At 31.4% G+C, this 9785-nt stretch overlaps 1 long non-coding RNA gene across 4 annotated transcripts in view; it reads right to left on the reverse strand.

The window, feature by feature from the left end:
* The window catches only part of LOC107853766, a 28771-nt gene extending 22435 nt beyond the window's left edge, over positions 1–6336 (reverse strand). For 3 of the 4 annotated variants that reach the window (XR_001669864.2, XR_007044398.1, XR_001669863.2), the window contains exons 1-2: positions 5994–6272; positions 2269–2389 (exon numbers count right to left, since the gene is read on the reverse strand). This is a non-coding gene — a long non-coding RNA (uncharacterized LOC107853766). Of the gene's footprint in view, positions 1–2268; positions 2390–5993 lie in introns of those variants that run through there. The other variant, XR_007044397.1, reaches the window with a different exon arrangement.
* Between the last annotated feature and the right edge of the window lie 3449 nt (positions 6337–9785).

Here is a 9785-nt window from a genome sequence, read left to right on the forward strand (position 1 = left end):
CATTAATATACAATAATTCTGCCTTTGTACAGTATCTTGTCTCCGTTGATTTTGTCGTATCTGTTCCATTATTGCTCTGTATCTGCTTCATTATTGTTCTTTTATCTTATCTTTCCAGCTGACATTTTGTCTTCTTGATTTTTATTCTAGATGAACCTCTGAAATAATATTATCTTCTCCATTACACCTCGAACATTGGTGATCTGGATATTTATGTCCAATTATTTTACAGTATCTTGTTAGCAGTCCTTCTGAAATAAATCCCGTCCTAGATTAGAAAATACTATTTTTATTTTTGATCCTTCGTAGTTTTCATATATTTTTTCATCTATTATAAATTCTTCTTTATTCATTTTATTGTGAATAGGTCATGTTGATATACATATTCTAAACTATCTATTTGTGATTCTAATTTTGATATTTCATTTTTTTGTGTATCTATTGAATTTTTACTAACTCCGGCAAATATATTATAATGTAATCTTTTTATTCTTATTTTTAATTCTTTACGTTTTTCAGAGATAATTTGTTTTAATTCTTTATATTGTTGTACTTTATTCATTTTAAATTATATTCATAATATCTTGGTGGATATCTAAATCTAATTTTATCATAATTAGGTGGTATATGTTTCATTCTTCTGGATTTTAAATGTGTTATTAATTTTGATTCAATACTAGATATTAATGTGATTAAGTAGGCTAGTTTTTGTGGATTTTCTTTTGTTTTATTTAGACTTATATATTCTGAATAATTACTAATTAAAGATTCTTTAATTTTTCTAAAAGCTTCTCTATTTTTAAATGGTCTTCGCATAATTAATTAATTATAAGTAAAATGTTTTAACTCTAAATCTAATTTTGACTCTAACATATATATTCTAACTCTAACTCTAATATATATCTCTTCCATTTGTTTTAAATTGTTGTGCTCTGATACCATTTGTAGGGGGGTGTGCGGATTTAATAGGTATAATAGATTTAGTAGGTTTCTATTAAAATCGTTCAAAAATAACCCACTAAATCGCATTTATATAAGACGTGCGTACAAACATGGGTCGCACCACAAACTTTTCACGGCCGAATCAACAAAATTTGGGTCACAAACTCTAACAATTCACTATATCAAGTATGGGTTCATTTGTTTGCACTTAATAGAGGTCTGAATCTGAATGGTTCAGACTTTAGACCATTAAGTGCATTTGTTTTTTATTAATATTTTAGCTTTTTATAGGTATGAATAGGTCTTAATCATTCAGATCTAGAATCAAGTCTTAATAGGTTTGAAAAGGTATTCTAGTATTGGATATTATTCACCACCACTATATTCGCAATCATCAGTCACCACCTCTGACATCGCCATCATTGTCAACCACCACCTACGACCACCAACCACCTCCACCATCACAAACACCATCGACAAAAAATATTGCTACGAACCATTATTGGCAACCACTAACACCTGCTACCTTTATTTTTCTAATTATATTTACCGCCATTACCACCGTCAACAACACCACCATCATCAACCACTACCGGTCAATCTTTACTATCGACCAACTCATCTATCACAACTAGCACCACCGCTGACTAGAACTAATACATCACAACCTCCACACACTGTTCGGCGGCTACCACCATTGTCACTAGTAACGCCACCTCTATCGTCACTTCAATCACTATCACCGCTACAATTTATCTCTATTAACAACCATCTCCACCATCACGACTAATAACATCTTCAACTAGCACCAACACATCGTCAACCATCATGCATTCATTTTTTAGCCATTACAATCAACACCTCCAACTACTAATATCAAACAACGTCACATCTTAACCACCACCACCACTATCCCGTCACTATCATAACAGTCACTATAATACTAACCATCACAACTATCGTCACTAACATTACTAATCACTAACATCAATCATTGTCTCCGCAACTACCATTATAAACCATCTCCACTATCACTAACAAACATAAATAGTTTTTTTTAATCAAATAATAATTTTATTGTATTACATTACATACTTTTCTGATATATAATTAGTTTTTAACTTGAATTGTATTTTTTATTTTATTATATATACAAATAATTTATTTTTTTTGCACATTAAGATGTTGAAAAACAAACAGTCTTAATCATTCAGATTTCAGATCTAAAGACAACATCATAATCATTCACATGTGCATTCAGATTCAGACATCTAAATCTTAAAAAAACAAATGCATCCTATATATGAAAGAGACTAATAATCAAACCTGTAACAATAGCAGTAAGTTTTGAGCCATCAATGTCCTCAGTAACTTGTTCAGCAGTTGTAGCTGATTCAAATCCACTTGGACTTGGTCTACCTGTTATCATCCTCAACATCTTTACACCCTAAATATGATAAACAGTTGGTTAAAACACAAACAAATAAGAGGAATCTCTTATCTACTGATGTTTAGTAAGCTGTGAAACCAGAAACCAATCTTGGTTCGAGGTATATTTTAATATATAGATGGTGATAGTTAACGTAGGAAAATTCATAAATGATGATAATTCAAGTAGAAAGAAGAAAACAACTTATAGTTAAATGAAAACTCGTGAAAAAGGTGATAAATGAGTGTGTTTTTGACCATTATCTCAACCTAAAACCCAACACTAAAATCAAGAAATCAGATCATAGCTTCACATTTGTTAAAGCAATGTGAACAGCACTTGAACAACCTTCTGAAAAATGAATTAGAATATATTTAGTTTAAGAATCAAAATAATCTTACAAAAAGATAGGTCTAATTAAATATAATCCGCATGCCAAACGACCTCATTTTTTTGACCAAAAAAAAAGAAAACTGTGAAATGCCAACACCCGGAAAATTAATTAACTGCAAAATAGATATTTGTCAGTTTCAATTCTCTCACGGTTATCTGAAAGGAAGTTCCACCTATCTCAATAAAAGTACATATTTGGTTTCGAGAACGTTCAAGTAGCTGCAGATGATATAGTTAGTAAATATATTTTCGGTTAATATATTTTATTGTTAAGGGGAATTATGACTTTTTTCTATAGTACTACAAAAGTTTTTGCTTCTCTTCAATGTATAATGACTAATGACAACTTTAATTGATTAAACCACTTAGTTCATCCATGATGCAAGTATAACTGCTCTAAGGATGCTGCATGTATTTCATATACATCTCATGTCAAGGTTAATAGAGTCAATTTGACTCTAATTATAGAAATTACATTGAATTAAATTAATTTAAAATTTTCAAAGGCATATGAAAAGTTTAGTAATGTTATAAAATTAAAATAAAATTGTTTTTTTCATTATAAAAATATTTTAATAATTTCAGTACAATAAGGAGTCGATTGACACAAGGATAAAGGATAATGGAATTAATTTTAGGATGAGTTTATTTTATGTTTGGTTGGATCAGAATAAAATGCACGTAACAACTTATCTCAAAATTAATTTTCTCGAATTATAATATTATTTTGAGACAAGCACCCAGTACCCCTTTAACTATGACCAAAGTTGTTACGACACACTCCAACTTCATAAGGGTCTTATTACCCCTAAACTCAATTTTAGCTTATTTTTATTACCCTTTTGTGCTGACGTGACATTTATATTATATAAAATAGGGCACACTTCAAAGTTATCAAATCAGCCAAAAAGATTGATAAAAGGTGTTGCGTTAGCACAAAAGGGTGCCAAAAATACCCTAAAATTTAGTTCAAGGATAATAGAATCCCGTGAAATTAGAGTGTCATAGAAAATTTGATCATAATTCAAGAGGTATTAGATGCTTTACTCCAAAGGCGGATCCAGGATCCGAACCCTGTGGGTGCCAACTGCCAGGTAAACTTATCGATCAAATAACAACAAAGACAATATGCGACATCTTTCTCCACACTATAGTCCAACCAAGTCGAATGTGAATCTTTAAACCAACTTGAAGCAAATTGATGCATTCTACCTCCTATTTCACTTGAAGGATATGGTATCAAGACACGTTAACAAGGCCCTTTTTCAATATAATATTTCCTAACTTCATCTCGTATTCAAGGATCATAATCAGAAATAGGTCTTCTTTCTACCGGATCGGCTTTAAGTGAACACATATCAAGATCAGTTATAAGATAAGAACAATTGACATTGACATTACTAAAACATGATTGAGAATAATTAACCTTCTAGAACTTGATTGACAATAATTAATCTTCTTGAAAAAAATTCTCCATCTCAATTCAAAAAATTAGAATACTTTCTCCTAAATCACGATAATTTCAAATTTGAATTTCTAAGCTAAAGAAAGAGAAACAAATTTTTCAAAACAACTTACAAAGAGGGCAAGAAGCAACTAGAGAGAGAACAAGAAGAGCAGCAGCAGCAAACCTCAACAGTCATTTTGATTTGCTCTGATTTGAAAATAGCCAAATAGGTTTTTTTTCTTTTATTTTAATGTGAGATACTTTATTAACCTTTTTAAATAACTAAATTAAAAAAAAAGTCAAAAGCTAACATTACTTTTCTATAAAAGTTAACTAGTAAGACGCCTTTATTAGGTGTAAAGTATCCCTTTTTGTTGTTGCCTTGTTTTAATGAAATAATTGTTAACCAAAAAAATAAAAATAAAAAATTTAAAAATCCAAGTGCAGCTAGCCAAGTTCTAACACATGATCTTGGGGATAGAAAAGCAGCACTCTGCCACATGCACTAGACAATACTTTGTTATTATGGGTGACAAATTTAATATATAATCATATTCTTATATATATATAGCTATATATATAGTGTTTTCGTCGGAATTTGCGGGTGGTGTGCCATCTCCACAGGCCTTAATAGATCCGCCCCTGCTTTACTCTATTATTTTTATATCAATTTCAAAATAAAATGACTAATCCAAAAATAGCAAACCTGAGTTTAACTTGTTTCCAAGTTCCAACCAAACCATCGCTAAAATTAAACTACTCAAGTGATTATCATAGAACCTTCCTCTCCATCCACATAACTTACATAAATGAAATTAATTTAAAGTCATTCAAATTCGTATCAAACATTTTTTACTAACAAAATTATAAGAAAAAGAAAAGTGATGACAAGACAAACAATATTTTGGGTGCTAGGATATAGTCTTTTTTTGTGGATGACCATGATTAATTGTATAATTGTTCCTTTTATTTTTAGTCAAGTTGGCTATTATTGATTTACTTTAAATTCTGAATTATTGGCGTGTAATAATTAGTACTATGTTTCATATTAGTTAGCCTTTTTGCTAAAAATATTTGTTTCATTTTAGTTATTCAAGTTTTAAAATTAAGAGAAATTTATTGTGTTTTTTCAATATTACTCCTATCATTAAATGAGTATGTAAAGCGTATTTAATTAAATTTATTTTTTCAATGCATAATTAATAGGACTACTTTAGTAAAATAAATCTCCATTAAATATTTTCTTAAAGGCAATGCCAAGTAAATAAGGATCAACTAAAACAAAATGGAGGAAGTAATATATTAATAGTTGTGCTTACCTAGACCCATTTTGTTTAATATAACTTGTAGTTACTCCGTTCATTTTCCTTGTACATGTTTTAGTCGATATGTCTATTAACAATGATAATTACCATGACTATTTCATCATACTATTTCAATTAATTGGTTTTAATATTAGATATTGAAAATAATTTAATAAATAAATGATTAATATAATGATAAAATATCGAAAAAAGTAATTATTTTTTTTAATATGTTAAAAATGATCAATAAACATGAATTTATTTTTGAAATGGTGGCACTGTGACTCCAGAAATTTCTTAAAGGAAAGTGGCCCGCTCATTTTGCATGTCACTACTCTTTAAAGATTTTCTAAATTGTGGGGCTAATCAACTCTTTTTCGTCATCTTTTCTACATCTACGGAGGACAAGCAAGACATAGAGAATATACGTCAAGTAGATCTGGAAACAACAAAGGAAGACAAGAAGAGGAAAACTTACTTGGCTATTACAACTTTAATTAGAAGACAGGATCCAACTTAGCTGACCAAATATATATCCTTTATCTCATTTTGTAGAGAATGAAGTTGCAACACAATCAATATTGATGTTCAGCTAGTATGAGTTACAGTAAAGTGTGAAAGAAAGGAGTACTTGCTTCTGTGAAGAAGGCTCAGTATTAAGCTCTCAACGCAGTAACAGCTTGAATCGTCAAGTAGGGAAAGGAAGCATCTATGAAGGAGGCGGATATACTTTTAGGATTAGGAAACTAGTCCTTTTTAGAAACCCTACACTTTGTATTTGTTAATAAATGGATTGCGGGTTGGGCCGGTTAAGAATAGGAATGGGCTGTTTTTTCATTGTAAGGTGGGTTGGTCCATCAAATGTTGATTATCAATAAAACTCAAAATTAAACATAAAAAAAAAAAAGATTTTCTAAATGTTTACCCAATATTTCTCTTTTAAACTGGTAAAGATTTACTTATCTAGAAGGGATAATTATCTCGGAATTAATTTTGGAATGAATTTATTTTATATTTGATTAAGATAAAATCGCATGAAACCTTAATTCCGGATAATAGTAGTATTTTTAGGGGAACGAACACAAATAGTACTTTGGTGCAAACAAAATCTATGAAAATGACCATAGAATTCAAATTTTATTTTCTAGCCATTTCAATTTTCTGCATTGTCGACTGAGCCTGTCACGACCGAATTTCTCAGGTCATGATGGCGCCTACCATAATTCAACAGTAGGCAAGCCAACCCGTAGTCCAGAACGACTAGTAACGGACTACTCAATAATAAAAGAAAAAGAATATGGAATATATGAAATAAAGATCAATGCATAGAAGAATCCCAAAACCTGGTGGTATCAGTACAACAACTTCTAAATACAATAAAAGTACAAAAGTACACTAATACAACTTATATTTGCATTCAATATAGATACTAGTCTAATACAAAGAGAGAGACGAGTAATACTCGGAACGTCAGGAGTTCACTCTAAGTCTCTGAATCATGGCTTCTCCGCATTGTGCATAATCAACAGAGATAACCCATACTACGATGTGCAGGCTACAAAAGTGTAGTATGAGTACCAAACGAATGGTACTCAGTATGAAACTACCAACTGAATTCAAAGATAAAGCAGATATATACAACATATAAACAGAATGAAAACTACACCCAAGAGTCCAAAGATTATATAACAAGTCAATAAGAATAATAAGAGACAACTATCCTGTTCAAGTTCAAGAATCTAACATAACACGACTAAGGAAGTATCAACGTGAACTATCACATTCTAGCCACCTTCATCAGTCGTCAATACTATACCATATATTCCAAGTCAATATACGAATGAAGAGTGAAAGAAAGATATATAGAAATATACAAGGTCAAGAAATAAATATACATTATAAAAAAGCGAAGGAAGGGATAAACGGTAGTTGCATAACTTTATATAGCTAGATACATATATATACATACACATAAACATGAGGTCATCTCAAAAAGTAATCTTGATCAACATATACTAATTATAAGACTCATCATGATACTACCAGGATTCAATACTATCATACAAGGTTTCTAATCCACATGTCTAGACATGAAATAATCGTGCATAACAATGCAATCATGAGATAAAAGAGTCTGAAAACATACCTCAAATTTTGACAACAAATAGATGACCAATCTATCATAACCTAACCATAATAGTGACCATAGGAATGATAATAACAATATCAATAACAGTGCGAATAACCGGCTACTTCAGAAAACCATATACCTAATCGAGCCTATGCATACCCCCACCGCCCAGACTCGAAAGGTTCAATCAACATACAGCAACACAAGCTATATTCTTCACTCGTATTTATGCAACAGTCCCATACTAGCTAATAAATATTGATGCATACTGGTAATAGGAAATGCGTATGCATGTCACGACCCGAGGCCTACCCTCTAGTCGCGACAATAGTGTTATGATTACAGGTGATCATAAGCTAACCCATGAGCTGGTACCTACTGTGAGCACCGAATAAAATAATAATAATTCACATATGCATAAGATTAATTGAAGAAGTAATACCAATATGAATACTGAAAATATGATTCAATCATAAATATGAAATATCTAATGAAATACTGAAAGCTAACTTTCAACTTAAGACAACTGATAATACTGAAAGGACTGATTAACTGAATAACCATCTAACTGACTGACTGATTATCTAAAAGTGCCTAGTTGACTGAGGAGTTGATGGGATAGTCTACCAACTAACTTTGACTGACTGAGCATAATGAAATACTGAAGTAATTAAATAAGAGATAATATGTCCTCGATGGATGAGGACTTACCACTACGACTGCTGAGTAATGCTGGTTGTCTAACTATGGTCAAGAAACTAAGCCTCCGAGCCTATGATATAAGACATCATAGAACAAAGAAGAGTATACAGTCAGTACTTAAATGTATTGGTATATGAGATAAGGACTGGCTGAAATACATGGGTAACTGTGTATGAATGCATAAACATATAATAGCTGAGAATGCAAAACCAAGAATACACATGTTTCTGAAATAATTTATAAACTAAAAGACTGAAATCTGTATAATTGAATAACTAAGAATATATACACTTGGTCAAGCAAACATCAACTTAAAATATATTGAATACTACACTGATACTGTGAGAGGTATCATCTAACAAAAATATTGCAATCTGAGCTAATCAGGGTCCAACCTGTGACCTCCGTTGGAAGGGTGTCAGTATCAATAACACCCCATAGTTTTATCGACTTGATATCACTTCGTAGTATGTTTAAAGGTTCAATCTTCTAAAAATTTTCTTAGTGTCAAAAGGACTTAGTCACATTTTGAGCTCCTAATCTTTTATGATTTTATTTTTGACCTTCCTAGCCTTAGAATGTTCACTTGTATGTTGATTCATGATTGGGGGTGTCAAGGATACATCCCGGATAAGTTTTGGAATTTTTGGACGAGCGTAAGGGCATGTTTGAAAGCCGAAAACAATAGCTGCGTGTGATTAGCGCGTGACGCACGCTCAAGTCCACACCTATGTAGCGTGTGATGGAGCATTTCAAAGCCCAAAATAGTAGCATCGTGTGATCTGCTCATGATGTACGCTCCATTCCACACCTGGTAGCGTGCGATGGAATATGCAACGCACACTCCCCTTTCAGCATGCAGTTTAAGTTATGTTTCCAGGGGCATTTGGGTCAATTTTACCTATATTAATATGGCCTAAACACCAAATTTGAGTCTCAAAATAGCACTTTGAGACCCTAATTTCATATTCTCTCAAATTGAAAGCATCTTTTCTCTCCCAAGAACAAAAAAAACCCTAAGATTTCAAGAAGGAAGATCAACATTCGGGTTCTATCTTTTAAATCCTATAGTCTAAGGTACATGAGATTTTTCTAAAACTACATAGGAATGTTTGTATCTTTTAAATCCTATAGTCTAAGGTACGTGAGATTTTTCTAAAACTACATAGGCTAGTTGAAACACTTTGATTATTTTTTAAAGTTTAGAAATCATGAATTTCAAAGGAGTTTTGGAACTTACATTACAATTATGCATTATGAACCCTTAAATGATATTATTGCTTTGGTCTTGACTGAGCCTCAGATCCTAAAATATAGAGGGTCAATATAATTTTACTGATATGTAGAGCAATCCAAAATAATGTGTTTTTATATATAACATAGATGAGAGTAAGTCTTAAATATCATGCATGAGATAGTATAAAATACATGGGCTAT

The sequence above is a fragment of the Capsicum annuum genome, chromosome 9, assembly GCF_002878395.1.
Source record: "Capsicum annuum cultivar UCD-10X-F1 chromosome 9, UCD10Xv1.1, whole genome shotgun sequence".
Taxonomy (NCBI): Eukaryota; Viridiplantae; Streptophyta; class Magnoliopsida; order Solanales; family Solanaceae; genus Capsicum; species Capsicum annuum.